The sequence below is a fragment of the Crocuta crocuta genome, unplaced genomic scaffold (genome assembly GCF_008692635.1).
Source record: "Crocuta crocuta isolate KB4526 unplaced genomic scaffold, BGI_CrCroc_1.0 scaffold186, whole genome shotgun sequence".
NCBI lineage: Eukaryota > Metazoa > Chordata > Mammalia > Carnivora > Hyaenidae > Crocuta > Crocuta crocuta.
The window spans coordinates 5260237-5276348 of record NW_027551569.1 but is presented as its reverse complement, the minus strand read 5'-3'; positions in this window follow the sequence as shown (position 1 = coordinate 5276348).

Here is a 16112-nt window from a genome sequence, read left to right as displayed (position 1 = left end):
GATGGGGTGTACACACTGGGGGTGCTCTCCTGGATGTTTGCTCAGCTTTCATGACAACAATCCAGGTAAATAGTGACAACTATCATGGAAAGATTGTCCAAGCTAGAGAGCGTGGGGCCTGCAAGGTCAAGGTGGGGGTATGAGGGCAAAGCAGAGGGAGAGAAAAGGCAGGAGAATGGATTGGGCTGTTCTTCCCCGAACCCTGCCCCCACGGCAATGCACAAGACATCGCTTGTGTAGAAAGCTCCTCCCCAACCCTGATCACTTGTTTACACAGACTTATACACAGATTTGCTGATGGAAGTGTAAGCTCTTGAGATCTAAAAGTTTGAAGCTGGCTCTCCTCAAATAGAGAGCCTCTTGTCTTCAAAATGTCCATCCTGATTTCATCCTTGAAACAGAAGGATCCTGGAAGTTCCATGTCAATCTAAGATGCATCTCCTTGATATAGGGTAAAGGGCATGGACTCTGGAATCAGAGGGATCTAGGCAAGGCTCTTAGTGTCTTTGGGCATCAGTTTTCCCATACATAAGATGGGAATTATGATGCTTACCTCATAAGACTGTGATGGTTCAGACAGCATGTGTAGCCTATAGATGGCCTTGAAATATTTACTGGCAGTAAACTCAGTCTTTAATCAAATGAAAATGAATTACTTAACTTTAGCTCTGAAAAGAGTGATTTTAGGCTGACATATTGAAGTTAACATCACTGTGTTCCAGGGGCGCCTGGGTGGCTCAGTCGGTTAAGTGGCAGACTCTTGATTTCAGCTCAGGTCATGATCAAGTCAGGTTCCTGGGATCAAGCCCCACATCGAGCTCCATGCTGATGGTGTGCAGAGCCTGCTTCCAATTCTCTGTCTCTCTGCCCCACCCCCACTTGTGCTTACCCTCTCTCAAAATAAATAAAATAAACTTAAAAAAAATTTTTTTTTAAAACATCACTGTGTTCTAGCTTCCATTATTGCTCCTGGTAAGTGAACCATCACAGTTGCTGTCCTTCTTTAAGTGATGCCTTCTTGCTGGCTGTTTTTAAAAATCTCTTTTCCTCTGATGTTTTGCAATCTTATTGTGCTGCATTTGGTAGGATTTTTTAAAATTTAAAATCAATTAGTTAACGTACACTGTAGTCTGGGCTTCAGGAGTGGAACCCAGTGATTCCTCTCTTACACATGAATTTCTTTTAACTTCTTGTACTTAGGGTTTATTGGACCTCCAGGCTGTAGGCTTAACACCTTTTAACAACTCTGGGAAATCTTCAGGCATGAACTCTTCAAATATTGCTTCTTCCCCAGCCCCCTCCTCTCCTTTTTGACTCAAGTCAGGTTTATTTTAGACCCTCTCGTTCTGCCCCCTGTACGTCCGTAACATCTCTTTCATAGTTCCTGTCTTTGTCTTTTTGAGCTAAATTCTGGGAAATATTTGACTCTGTCTTTCCTATTATTAATATTTTTCTCCTTAGTTGTATCTAACCTTCTATTCAATCCTTGCATTGAGACTTTAATTATTAAGTTCTCTATTTTTTACAACTTCCATTTGTTTTCTCTTCATCCACTTAATTGTTTTTTATGCTCTCGTACTCCTCTCATATTCCTTGGTCTTATTTATTTATTTATTTTCTTACTTACTTATTTATTTATTTATTTTAAAGAAAGGCAGGCTGCCATGGGCAGCACCTCATTGGGATGTGTCTGGAGCTTTGAAACTTGATTACCCTACGTTCTCCTACAAATAGACCTTGAGAGCTTGTGCACAGCTACCCATATGCCCTTGACCCAAGGATGGTCCTCTGTCAGGATGGTCGTCCTCTTCGATGGAGGGCACAGCTTCAGGAGGGATGCACGTGGAGCGGTGAGGAAGGAAGGGGACACCCGCTTAAGCCAGCCAGATCAAGCAAATCAATACTAGTGATCAATGGGGTGACAGATGCCACAGCCAGATGGCCTTCACTTCCTCCTTGCTCTTATTTTAAAACTTTGACTTCTTTAAACATATCTGTGGTGGGCAAAATAATGGCTTCCCAAAGGTATCTATGTCCTAAACCCTGGTGCCTAGAATATGTTAGATTACATAACAAAGGGGGAATTAAGGATGGGTGTGTTTGTGGGAGTTCTATTTCTGTGTGTGTGTATATATATATATATATACACACACACACTTTTATGTTGATCTCTGTCTATTGCCCTGCCATTTCCACAGTTTTGATTACTATAGAATTGGTGCTAATTCTTCTTTAAACATTGGTAGCATTCTCTGGTTTAACTATCTGGGCCCGGAGAGTTCTATCTTTGGAGTTTTTATTTTTTAATTTTTAATAAGTTTATTTATTTATTTATTTTGAGAGACACAGAAGAGAGTGTGAGCAGAGGAGGGGCAGAGAAAGAGGGAGAGTCTCAAGCAGACTCCCTGCTTGCAATGCAGAGCCCATGCAGGGCTCAAACTCATGAAACCGAGATCATGACCTGAGCAGAGATCAAGAGTTGGGACACTTAACAGACTGAATCACCCAGATGCCCCCATTTTGGAAGTTTTTAAATTACGATGTCATTTTTCTCAAAAGATGTCATTTTCTCAAAAGTTATAGGGCTAGTCACATCTTGGCTATTGTAAATAATACTGCAATAAACATATGGGTGTGTATTATCTTTTTGAATTAGTGTTTTTTTTTCTTTGGGTAAAGATCCAGTAATGGAATTTAATTTTGCCATTTGCAACAATAATTATGGACCTTGAGGGTATTATGCTAAGTGAAATAAGTCAGACAGAAAAAGACAAATACCATATGATCTCACTCATTTGTGGAAGAAACAAAACAAAGGAAAAAAAAATAAAACAACAAACATTTAAATACAAAGAACAGGGATGCCTGAGTGGCTCAGTTGCTTAAGTACCTGATTCTTGAATTCGGCTTAGGTCATGATCTCATGGTTCTTGGGATCGAGCCCTACATCAGGCTGACAGCTTGGAGCCTGCTTAGGATTCCTTCTCTCTCTCTCTCTCTCTCTCTCAAAATAAATAAAACTTTAAAAAATGCAGAGAACAAACTGGTGGTTGCGAGAGGGGAAGTGGGTGGAGGGATGGGTGAAATAAAGGGGATTTAAATGTTGGATTTAAGACTTTTCCTCTTTTCTAATGTAAGCATTAATGCTACATATTTCCCTCTTGGCATGGCTTTAGCTACAAAATCATAAATTTTAATATGCTGGGATTTTTTTCATTGTAATTCAGTTCCATATATGTATATTTTAATGTTTACTTATTTTTGAGAGAGTGTGAGCAGGGGAAGGGCAGAGAGAAAAGGGAGACAGAGGATCTGAAGTAGGCTCTGTGCTGACGGCAGTGAGCTGGATGCGAGGCTTGAACTGAGGAACCGGGAGATCATAACTTGAGCCAAAGTCAGACACTCAACCAACCGAGCCACCCAAGTGCCCCAGTTCCATATATTTTTTACATTTCCCTTGACATTTTCTTTTTTGACCCATAGATTATGTAGAAGTGTATTGTTTAGTTTCCAAACTGTTAGAGATTTGTTATGTTTCTGTTTTATTTCTAACTTGATTCCATTTTCATCAGGTACCTTCTAAATGATCCCAACTTTTGTCAATTTGTTGAGATTTATTTTATCATCCAGGATGAGCTCTCTTGGTATATGTTCCATGGGCACTGGAGAAGAATGTGTATTCTGCTTTGTGGAGTGTTCTATAAACATTGATTAGATTCTGTTTGCTTTGATTTCTGTTTAGCTGTTCTATCAATTGTTGAGAAAGGGGTGTTGAAGTCTCCAAGCATATTAAGAATTTTCCTATTCCTCTGCTCATTCTTGTCTGATTTTGCTTTATGCATCTTGTAGCCCTGAAGCCGTGTGTGGTCCATACACGTTTAGGATTACATACACGCCATGTCTTAGTGGACTGACATTGTTATTTTGTTATATGCCACTTTTTGTCTGGTAATTTCCTTTGCTCTGAAATCTAATTTGTCTGATAATAATATAGATACTTCTGTTTTCTTCCGATTAATATTTGCAAGGCTTATCTTTTCCACCCTTTTATTTTCAACCTCCCTATACTGTTATGTAGAAGGTCAATTTCTTATAGATAGTACATAGCTGGTATTAGGGACTGAATGTTTGTGTCCCCTCCCAATTCATATGTTGAAATCCTAATCCCAAAGTGATCGTATTTGGAGGTGGGACCTTTAGGACGTAATTAGGTCATGAGGGTGGAGCCCTCATGGATTTGACTAGCATCCTTAGGAGAAGAAGCCAGAGAGGGAGCTAACTGTTTCCACCATGTGAAAATATATAAAGTCAGCTGTCCACAGCTCAGAAGAGGGTCTTCACCAGAACCAGACCATGCTGGCACCTGATCTAGACTTCCTACCTCCGGAACTGTGAGGAATACATTTCTGTTGTCTAAGCTGCCAGGTTCATGGCATTTTATTATAGTAGCCTGAAAAAAGATAGTTGGGTCATTTTAAAGAATCTACTCCATCTTCTGGGGTGCCTGGGTGGCTTAGTCGGTCAGGCGTCCGACTTTCACTTAGGTCATGATCTCGCTGTTCGTGGGTTCGAGCCCCGCGTCGGGCTCTGTGCTGACTGCCAGCTCAGAGCCTGGAGCCTGCTTTGGATTCTGTGTCTCCCTCTCTCTCTGGCCCTCCCCTGCTCGCGCGCTCTCTCTCTCTCCTAGAAATAAATAAAACATTTAAAAAAATAATAAAAAAAATGTATCTACACCATCTTTTAAATGGTGCTGTGGGCCATTTAATGTTATTATTGATGTGTGAGGGCTTAAGTTTTTATTTTGTTTGCTCTGTTTTGTTTCCCTGTTCTCTTTTTCCTGCCCTCCTCTGGGTTACCTGAACACATTTTTCATTTTTATTTATCTATAGTTTTTTTGAGTGTATCACTTGGTATAGCTTTGTTAGTGGTTGCTCTAGTTAATACAGGATATATACATAACTTATCACAGTTTACTGGTGTCATCATTTTATCAGTTCAAAGTAAAAACTTTACCTCCCTTTCTGTTCCTTTACCCTCCTTTATTTGATAATTTATAATTGTTTTACATATTTTTTTCTACACACACTTAGAGCCACATCAGAACAGGTTGTAAATCTTGTTTCAAATGTCAGACATAGTTTAGAAAACCCAAGAGGAAAAGCAAAGTCTGTGGTATTTACCCATAATTCTGCATACTGTGTTCTTTCTTCCTGGTGTTCTAGAATTCCTTCTTTTATTCTTTTCTCTTTAGAGAACTTTTCTTAGCCGTTCTTTTAGGATAGGTCTAATGGCTAAAAGATACCTTAGCATTCTTTGTCTTCAACTTGATTTCCCTTTTATTTTTGCTGGAACTAGGATTCTAGATCAATGATTCTTTTCTTTGAACACTTGAAAACTGTTGTGTCACCTCCTTTGGCCCCATGGTTTCTGATGAGAAATGTGCTGTCACTTGAGCTGTTTTTCCCCTATTAGGTGCTATTTCTCTATTGTTGGTTACAAGATTTTTTCTTTGTCTTTAGTTTTCAGAAGTTGACTATGTTGTATGGATGTGAATTTCTTTGGGTTCATCCCGTTTGTGATTTGGTCAATTTTTGAATCTGTAGGTTTTAGGTCTTTTGCCAAATTTGGGGAGCTTTCAGTCATTATTTCTCTGAGTACTTTCTCAGCCCCACTCCCCTTCTCTCCTTCTAGAACTCTGCTGATACAAATGTTAGTTCTTTTTTATAGTCCCCAAAGTCCTTGAGGCTATTCATTTTTTTCTTTCTTTTAGGACTGCTGCTCAGACTGGGTGATTTTCATTGTTTTATCTGCAAACTTATTGGTTCTTTTGTCTGTCCCCTCCCATCTGCCGAGGGGTTTGTTGTTGTTGCTGTTATTGTACTTTTATGTTCTAAACTTTCTACTTAGTTTTCTTTGTGATTTTTACCAGGACTTTATTGAGATTTTCTATTTCTCAGCTGAGACTTTCCCTTCATTTGTTTTTTTCATTTGTTTCAGGTAGGTTTGTTGTTGGTTGAGGTCTTTTTTAATGATGGCTCCTTTAAAATCTTTGTCAGCGAATTCTAACATCTCTGGCATTTTGGTGTTGGCATCTATTATTGACTTTTTCTATTCAGTTTGAGATCTTCCTGGATCTTGGTATGATCATTTTTTAATCAAAACCTGGACATTGTTGGTATTATAAGACTCTGGATCTTATTTACGCCTTCTCTTTTAGCTTTTTTCTGACACACTGTGGCAAGGGAGGTAGGGTTGCTGCCTGATACTGCCAGATATGGGTGGAAGACGGTGTTCTTCCTAACATCTGGGTGGGGATGGGAGCTTGGCAGCCCAACAGGCCTCCCCCAATAACTCCCTGGCCAGGAGGGGTAGGAGCACCTCACTACTGCTCTCCATATTGACTCCACTGACACTATGTATAAGGGGTCTCATTACTGACTGGTGGGGATGGAGACCCCAGCTCCCCATGTGGCCTTCTGTGACACCACCCTCGTGGAGGGGTTAGGATGCCTTATCACAGCCTGGCAAGGATGGAAATCTAGGCTCTGCACTTGGTCTTCATGACTTTGGGATGTGTAGACTCAGTTGCTTTCTGTAGCATTTGGCTAGAATAGGGCAGTGATAGTCTAAAAGCTTTTTGTCTTGCAAGGTTCCCCTTTCCTGATCTTTAGCTATAAAGAGTAATTTTTTTGTTTGGGCTTTTAAAAATCTGTGCCCATTGGTTTTCAGGTTGCCAGCCACGTCACCCTCAAGTCTGGGGCGTATGAAGCAAAAAGAAAACACACTGAACTCACCACTACGTTGTTCTTAGGGTCTGAGCATCCCTCCCTGGTGACTTCTTCCACATTTCAGATTCTCTTTATGTCTTGTGTATAATGTCCAGAGTTTCTAGTTATTCTTAGTGCAAGTGCTAGGGAAATGTATGTCTAGTCCATTTTCCCAGAAGCAAAGTAGGAAAGAAGTGTAAATGTATATGGTTGTGTGTGTGTGTGTGTGTGTGTGTGTGTGTGTTTGGGAGCATTAAGATATAGGCACATTGTGGGGCACCTGGGTGGCTCAGTTGGTTCATCCTCCAACTTCAGCTCAGGTCATGATCTCATGGTTTGTGAGCTCAAGCCTGTATTGGGCTCTCCACTGACAGTGCAGAGCCTGCTTGGGCTTCTCTCTTTCTCCCTCTCTTTCAATCTCTCTCTCTGCCCCTCCCCCACTCATGCTTCCTCTCTCTCTCTCAAAATAAATAAATAAACTTAAAAAAAAGATATAGGCACATCATAGCTGGCAGCCTTTTGGTTACACAGTACTGGAAGTGTAGACACAAAACAAATTAAGGCACAAGCCCAGCCCTGGGAAGCTCACCCAGAGAGATAAAGCAGGCATGTAGGTAAATAGTGCAGTTACACTTATTTTACCTGTTAACGCTCGTTGTGCTACACTTGGTCAGATGCTCCTGGAGCCCAGCTTCGTGGGGGAGGAGAGGAGGCAACTGGAGCTCACATCCGTCCCCAGAAAAGGCCCTTTGTTAGCACGTCAAGGTGAGGACACCAAGGCAGTAGGAACGGAGAGCCGCTCTGGTTTGGCTGTTTAGAGCTTCGCTTCTTAAACTTTACTGTACATGAGGATCACCTGGGTCTCTTATTAAAATGCGGGTTTAATTCAGTAGGTCTGAGCTGGAGCTCAAGTCTGTGGTTCCAACAAGCTCCCAGGTGATGCCCATGATGCTGCTGGTCTGTGGACCACACCCTGAGTAGCAAGAGTAGGGTATGGACTTTGGAGTTCAAATCCCAGCTCGGGCACCCACTAACTGGGAAAGTCACTCAAACCACCCTTAGTTCCTACATTCATAAAACGAAGACGCTAATAGTTCCTGTCCCCCGCCCCCACCCAGCAGGGTGTAGAGAGGACAGAAGAGACCACATATGAACAATGCCCGGCACACAGTCGGCGCACGGTGAAGTCATGCCTCTGCCTCTCCCCAGCTGCTCCCTGGCCCCGGTCACCGACTGCACGTGGTTGCATGGACCGTATGGGCCTGGTGATGGCACATGCAGGGTTAATGCTCCTGCTCTTGCCCAGAGACAAATGTTTTGTGTTGAGAAGTTGCTGCTGGGAAGGAAAAGGAGGGGGAAGAAGGCCCCTTTTTTATTATTCTGAGGTGCATTTTAATTTGCACAAGCGACGTTGTGTCTGTGATGGATGACACAGAGGGAAAAATTACAGCCCAGGAAGCCCAGCAAAGGGGGAAAAAAATAAAAGAGATCTAGCAAGGATTAAAAACAGCCCATTGTGCTGCTGCATCCTGGTCCAGCGCTGGGGGTGGGGAGGCTGGGGAGGCTGGGGAGGGGTTGCCTGGGAAGGGAGGGGCCCACAGAGCTAGTCTTAGCCAGTCTTTGGCAAACAGAATTTGTGGGAAGTTTGCTTTTCTTGGATCTGTCTTCCTCTCTCTGCATTTGATTCCCTCCTCCATGCAGTACCACCATCTCTGGGTCACCTCACTGGGAACCTTTTCGGGAACTCCTGTGATCTCTTCTCCCATTAACAAAACTCAGAAACCTTGGAGCTCCCGTTCTCCTGGGGCTTCCTACTTCCTAGCAATCATACAAGGGCAGAATCAGAGCAGCTAGTTAGGAATCTAAATGAGGAAGCTCATGTCCTGATTGCTCATAAGCCGATCGCTGAAGCCGCCAAGGGCGTTACAGACGTTCTCTTTGGCTAGCCTGGGCTCTGGAACTGGACGTACAAACCTGGGTTTGCAACCTGACTTTTCTACATAATAGCTGTGTGACCTTGGGCAAGTTATTTAACTTCTCTGTGTTTCCGGTTCTTTAACTCTAGAATGGGGATAAAACAGGATCCATCTTATGAGGGCCAATATAAAGATCAAATAAAAGAGTGAGATTCTTCTGCCCTGGAAGAAAACAGGCCAAGCAAGATTCAGGAGGATGGGTAGAGGAAGAAGGGTGGGGACCCCAAAAGTATAGCTGGCTGTCCCCAGTGGAGATAGGCAGGCTCCATGCTCATCTACAAGCCCCTCAGGGAAGGACGCTTCAAAGCACACCTGACCAATCACTCACCTAAGTCGTGTCGTCAGCTCAGGGCAGTTTCCCTTCAAGGAGTTCTCGGAGGTGGGGGGAGCCGCTGGGTGCTGTCTTCTGTCCAAGGAGCCCAGCTGAACTAAAGGAGTCTGCAATCCCCCAACCCCCACCCCGTCTCTCCTTTTGGGAATGACATGTAAGCAAATCTAAAACTTCTCCACGCAGGACACTCACTCCACAGCCTGGCACCTCTCAGCCACCGTGGGGCAGGAGAACTGCGGTGACATGGGAATGCCTTGTGGCCCACTCGCCAAATGTTGATGGCACAGGAGTGAAAACATCTCACATGTCTTAAGGGGCCTCTCCTCTAGAGCGAGGCACCTTTCACACACTCTTGTGTTAATCATCCAGAGAGCTAACGGAATACTTCCTATGTGCCAGCTTTAAGCACTTTATACATACTCATTTAATCCTCGAAACAATCCAAGAGATAGGTACTGTTATTATCGGCTTTTTACAGATGAGGAAACAAAGGCATGAGGGAGGATGAGAATCTTGCCCAAGATCATCAAACTCGGGAGCCCCAGAGCCAGGACTCCTACTCAGGTAGCCTGGCCTCAGACGTGGCTGTCCTCTGAACACTGACATTGGAAGGCCAAGTTGAGCTAACTGGTGGTTTGATCACAGCAAGCCAGCATGATTGCCCAGAGGTACAGCTGTTATCCAGAAAGATCCTGTTTCCTGGGGCATGTGGGAACTTTACCTTGTGCCTATAGAAGAGGACTCGGGCAAAAATGCTCGATCACGTGACTGCAAAATCAATAATTGGATGCTTTCAGAGACTCTGTGAGACATGTGTTCTGTTTTCCTCATAACTGGGTGGCCATCATTACTGATAGTGTTCTTTTGAACTTGGCTCCTGGGGGCCCCATGCTTTCTTCCCACTCTGCCCCTTACCATTCTTTGTTGTTGTTTTTTAAAACTGTTTTGTCTACATTTTAAGGCTAGCTCAATTCATTCTTTTTTTTAATTTTTTAATTTAAAATTTTTTAATGTTTATTATTTTTGAGAGACAGAGACAGAGCGTGAGTGGGGGAGGGGCAGTGAGAGAGGGAGACACAGAATTCAAAGGAGGCTCCAAGCTGTCAGCACTGAGCCCGTTGTGGGGCTCGAACCCACTAACCGTGAGATCATGACCTGAGCCGAAGTCAGCTGCTTAACCCAACTGAACCAGCCAGGCGCCCCAGCCCCTTACCATTCTGACGGCAGCCCTGGAAGGGGTCTGGATTTAGGGGAAGGCTTAGGGCATGGGAAAGTCTTGAACAAATGTGCCCTGAGTGGAGGGATCAAGTCGCACGGCCAGGCACTTTCCTGCCAGTGTCCTTTGTCACATGCAGGACAGCAACAGAGGAATCTCGCTGCAGATAAATAAGTCCAGTTAGAGTCCGGTTCTGCTGTGTGACCATGTTGAGCCTCAGTTTTCTCTTCTTTAAAGTGAGATGATACTTACTCATCCTGCCTTACAGATTATGTATTAAAAGATCCGAAGTTGGTAATGATTCTTACATGTAACCAGTCATAGAGGATGACTCTCCGTGCGGTGCCAAAGCCTGGGAAAGTCCCTCTTCCCAAGAGTCCCTACCATGTGAACAACTCTGTGGAGGCCAGAATTCTACCATTAGTGATTAGTGATTGGCGCGTGGATCTATCATCATTCTTTATGCGTGTGAATCCTTCCGTTTTCTCTGGCTATGCCTTAGAGACATGGTTCTTAATATTTCCAGAATTAAGACCCGACCTTGTTTGAGAGTCCAGTGAAACCTAGACATGGTCTGTCCAGAAATGTGCACGGATTTGGGGGCTGGTGGCAGAAATCAGCTTCCCCGCCTTGCGTGGGGCACGTTCCCTCAGGAGCTTGGTGCAGTAGGCGTCGGCTCCTTCTGCCTGTCCTGCGTTCCCGTCCTCTGCTGTGGTAACAGCCTCCTATTTTCCCTTGGGGACCGTCTACAGCAGAAGCCTGTCATCGGCCGCCTGTTTGCCTCTGGACTCACAGTCTCCATTCACGTCAGTGACTTCCTACTGTAAACCCCCATCAGAGGTTCTCTCTGGCCACAGAAGCGCGCCCAGTCCCTGGCGCGTCACAAGGCTTTAATAAATGGTAGTGATCACTGTTACTATCATTATTTTCGCTGCTCCCTTTGGGTCAGGTCCTGTTCATTCTTACTTGGACTTTGGCAACAGCCTTCTAAACCGATCTTGTCACCTGTATTCCCTCTGCTTCACACGCCAACGGTACCGGAGAGCCCTTGCTGCCGGCTGGCTGGCTGGGGGGCCTGTTCTCCCTTCCCAGCACTTGTTTCCCGTTCCCAGCAAGGCCTTTCCCAGAACGGGCTGTCTCCACGTCTCTCGCTCATGTAGTTCTGCTTGCCCGGACTGCCTCTCACGTCTTGCTGTCAAAGTTCTGCCAGTCCTTCCAGATACCACAGTGATCTCCCCGTCTGTATCAGTCAGGGAGAACTCAGTAACAACCACCCCCTGGGTCTCAGTGGTACCCAGGTACAGAGGAAGGGATCCTTTCTCACTCATGTTGCCTGTTTGCCACAGAGGCTGGTGGTCTCTGCCCCACCTCACTCTCACAGCAGACGCTGGCTGGGAGGCTCAGCTTCCTGTGGCCACAGCTGCCGCCCCATTTCACCCAGGGGGTGAGAGGAAGCTCCACTGTCTTCACATGGTCTCCCCCTTCACGGCCTATGTCTTCTCTTCTATCATCAGGACAGTTGTCATTGGATTTAGGGCCCACCCAGCCAATCCAGAATGATCCCATATCAAGATCCTTAGCATAATTACATCTGAAAAGACCCTTTTGCAAATAAGATTATATTCACAGGTACCAGGGCGTGGACCTATCTTTTGGGGAAGCATCACTCACCCCTGCAGTCTTGAGCAAAGCCAGCCTGAGGATAACACTGACATGTGGGGGAGGGCGGAGTCAGAAAGGGGCAAAGATACTAAGTCAGAGCCCTGATCATCCTGTGCCTGAAGCTGGCCCCATGTCTCTAACTCCTACATGTGAGATAAATTTCTTTGTCGTTCAAGGCAGATTTTCTGGGACTTGCACCCCCTTCCAGCTTTGATTACTTGTGTGTGTGTCCTCATCCCTTAGGGGATCTTGCTAGAAACTTACCTGGACTGAGATTTCTCCTGCAAGGTGGGCCTTGGGCCTTCAGGTCTCAGGTGCCTGCTACCCATCACACACTGTTTCCTGGGAATAATTCTGTCCTTTTTGTGTCTCTCAGTATCCTCTCTACCCCTCCCCACCCCCCGCCAACACCCCGTTTGTGTCACCCTGGTTAAATTATACATGCAGATTTAATTGATCAGTCATTAGCCTCATCTTCAAGGGAGACCATCAGTGCGATGGGGTACCTGCTTCTGCTCCACTCATGCTGTCCGCAGTGGCTGGGCCCGCCCCTTCGCCCCTTCAGTTTGTGACTCCCATTCATCACACCTTTGTTTATAGCCTTTCAGCCGAACCCCATCGCTGAGCCGGTCCCTGTCCGTGCCAATTTAAATTAATTTTGCCAGTCAGATTTCATGAGACACTGAATCAAAGGCTTTTCTAAAAATCAAAAAGCACTAAATCTTCGGTGGACCCTCTTCCCACTAATATTACAAATTAGTTAGAATAAAACAGTGTTACGGTTTCCCGGCATGACTTCTGCGTAAACCTGCCAGTTCAGTTTATGGCCCAGGCCTCTGTTGCCCTCCAGCCGCTTACTGGATTTTCTACTCATAAGATTTATCGTAAATTTTTAATCATAAAATTTGTTCTATGGCTTGCCTACAAACGGAACTTATGGCTTCCCTGGGGGGAAATTGCTGGAATCGGCTTTCTTCCTGTTTTTCAAGCACAGTCCCATGTTCTTCCTCTCCCTGTGCTGCCCCTCGTGGTTCACCCTCACTTCTGAAAGTAGACGCCAAGGGTCTCTCAAGTTCATTAGCTAATTCTGGCCAGACCGTTCAGTTTGCATGCCATAGGACCCCTTGATTTATGTATCCCCCCAGCATTTAATTTTTCTAAGTGACCCTTTACCTGTTTTTTATTATGACTTACTAATTGCACCCATTTCCTAACTTTATTTTTCTTATTAAAGACAGGATTTAATAGGTAGTTCATTTCTCTGCCACTTAAGGACCCTGATTAATGTCACTCACCTCCTAGTCATTCAGGAATGGACCACCTTTCTTGCTAATATTTCTTTGTCTCTGGCCTGACGGGTCTGGAGTTTGCACTTGACAGGTAGGTGAATGCCTGGTTAAATGCACGGGCTTTTGGTTCACATCTTGCTTCCGCCACTTCCTAGTTGCAGGATGTTACTTAAATTCCATGTGCCTTAGTTTCCTCATCTAGAAGGAGAAGGATAGAACCTATTCGAACGCCCCATGGTGGGACTCTGTGAGACAATGCAAGTACACTGGGTCCTGCAAGTACTCGGGAAACATTTATTGTGCTTAGTAAGCACTAACCGTGCTTGGGGAAATGCTCTTTTCCATCCAAATGCTCTCATGTTATTGATTACTTTCTGAGCAACTTTTATGTTTATAGCACCGAACCGGGTCAAAGGGGATGGTTACAGGGCTGAGTACTATTATTGGCTCCGCGCCTCATGGAACTCTCATCTTGGTGAGAGACAGCAAGCAAACAGCTGCCTATGATTCCAGGAAGAATGAAAGAAAATGCTCGAACCGAAAACAGCAAAGTGCCGGGGGATTCGGTGGAAAGGATAGTTCATTCTCAGGAGAAGGTGGAGAACAAGTCATGGAGAAGACTGAGCTTTCCCAGACAAGTAGGATTTGGTTGTTCTGTTCTGAAGAACAGAGGGCGGGGCATTGCACGATGAGGGAGGGGTGAGCATGTGTCAGGGTGCTGGGGGAATTCTCCAGGCTGATGTACCTGGAGGATAGGGCACTTTGGGGACTGCGACATGGGGAGTCAGGGACCGGGCTGGAAGAGCAGTTGGGGCCAGATTGTTAAGGGCCCTAAAGTAGCAGTTTGAGCCCCACTCTGTAGGGAGTGCTTTTCAAAGTGTGGTCCCTGAACCAGTCACACCAGCATCACCTGGGGGCTTTGTTAGAAATGCAGTGCAAATTCCTCGGCCCCACGCCAATCCTACTAAATCAGACTCTCTGGGGGTGGGGCCCACCAACCAAGTTCCTATAAGCCTTCCAGAGGATGTTGATACATGCTCAAGTTAAAGGACACTGCTGTTGATAATAGTGAACTATGAAGACTGACCATTGGGGAGCCTGGGTGGCTCAGTCAGTTAAGTGTCCAACTCTTGATTTCATCTCAGGTCATGATCTCACAGTTGTCCAAGCCCCACATCAGGCTCTGCTCTGACAGTGTGGAGCCTGCTTGGGATTCTCTCTCTCCCTCTCTCTGCCCCTCCCCCACTGGTTCTCTCCCCCCCCAAAATAAATAAACTTAAAAAAAAAAAAAAAAGACTGACCATGAAGGCACGCCTATAAGGCTGCATGATTCTGTGTTTATTAGGTATGGCATTTGGCTGCATAATAACAGAAACCCAAATGCAATTGCTCAGCCAATTAAGGCTTTTATCTTCCTCTTGTTACATGAAGCTCAGAGAAGGGTTGTCAAGGGCTCGTTAGTGCAGCTACCAAGGGCATCATCTAAACCCAGGCTCTAATTCTCTTGACATGTGACTTTCATCCTCATGGTTGTAAAATGGTGCTGCACCTCCAGATTTCTCTACCATGTTCCAGGCAGAAAGAACAAAGGCATAAAGGCTGTGCTGGCTGACTCTGTTCCCACTTAGTCTTGCCAGGCATCTTTCTGGATAGAAATAGTCTCCCTCGAAGCCCTATTCTGTAGCTTATTTCTCACTACTTAGAACCTGGTCACATGATTATTCTAGCTGTAAAGAAATCTGGGAAAATGAGTATTTTTAATTGATAAGTTGCAGTCCTTAATAAAATCAGAGTTCTAGTGGCTGGGATGAAATGGAGACTAGATACCAGGCAGACAATCATTAGTTGTGAGAGCCCCGTGCCAAGTAGTCTGCCTGGTGGAAATGAAAGGGTGGTTGAAGGAGGTTTAGTAGAGTGGTTAAAATTAAGTTCCAAAGCCCGACAGTCTGTGACTGAATCTTCGCTCTACTCAGTTATGAAATCCTGGGCAGTTATTTAATCTCTCTGTGCCTCAGTTTCCTTCTCTCTAAAATGAACATAATAACCATATCTATGCACAAAGGCTTTGTAAGAATTAAGCAAATTAATACACATAAAGCCAATAGAACAGAACCAGGTTTGTGGTGAACTCACATAGCACAGAGATGATACTCAGGAAGGCCATAAATGATGAGAATTCAGTGAATGATGAGAGCTTGAACTTGACATCAGAAATGGGAATGGAAAGAAGGAGGTGGGGAGTGTAAGGCTTTCCTAACATTTCCCTTGGAAAGGCATTTGGAAACGTCCATGACCTGACTCTTCCCCCAGGTTCCACTGCCCTGAGCACAAGTGGCCTGTGTGAGGGGCTGAGCCTCCCAATCCCCCATCCATGCCCGAAGCACCCCTTGAACTGGCAGGACACCTGTGGCTTTCCTGCCCATTTCTGGTTTGCCTCCCACCTCGGATGGAGAGCATTTCCCTCTCAGATCATCCACGACCCAGCACCTCCATCCACTGTCTACACCCGCCAGGTTCAGAATGATTTTCACAAGCTCTAACAAATTGTAATAACTTGGTAATTTGTATTCACATCTTATGGTCTAGTTTTGCAAGGGTTTTTGGGAAATGCAAGGGCACAGTAGGGAGGAGTCAAGCAAAGCTCCTGGTAGAGTTTGAGCAGACTCTTTAAATAGCAGGAATTGATTGGAAGAAGAGGAAGGAAGTAGTGGATGGGATGGAAAGGTGTACCATGTGGATGAGACCTCCCAAACAAAGGCATAGAGATGAAAAGGGCATGGAATGAGCCAAGAACCCCAAGAAGTCTTGGGAACAGACTGTGACTTCCGAGGCCGATGGTGGGAGAGGGTGGACATGGGCTTGTGAGCCACA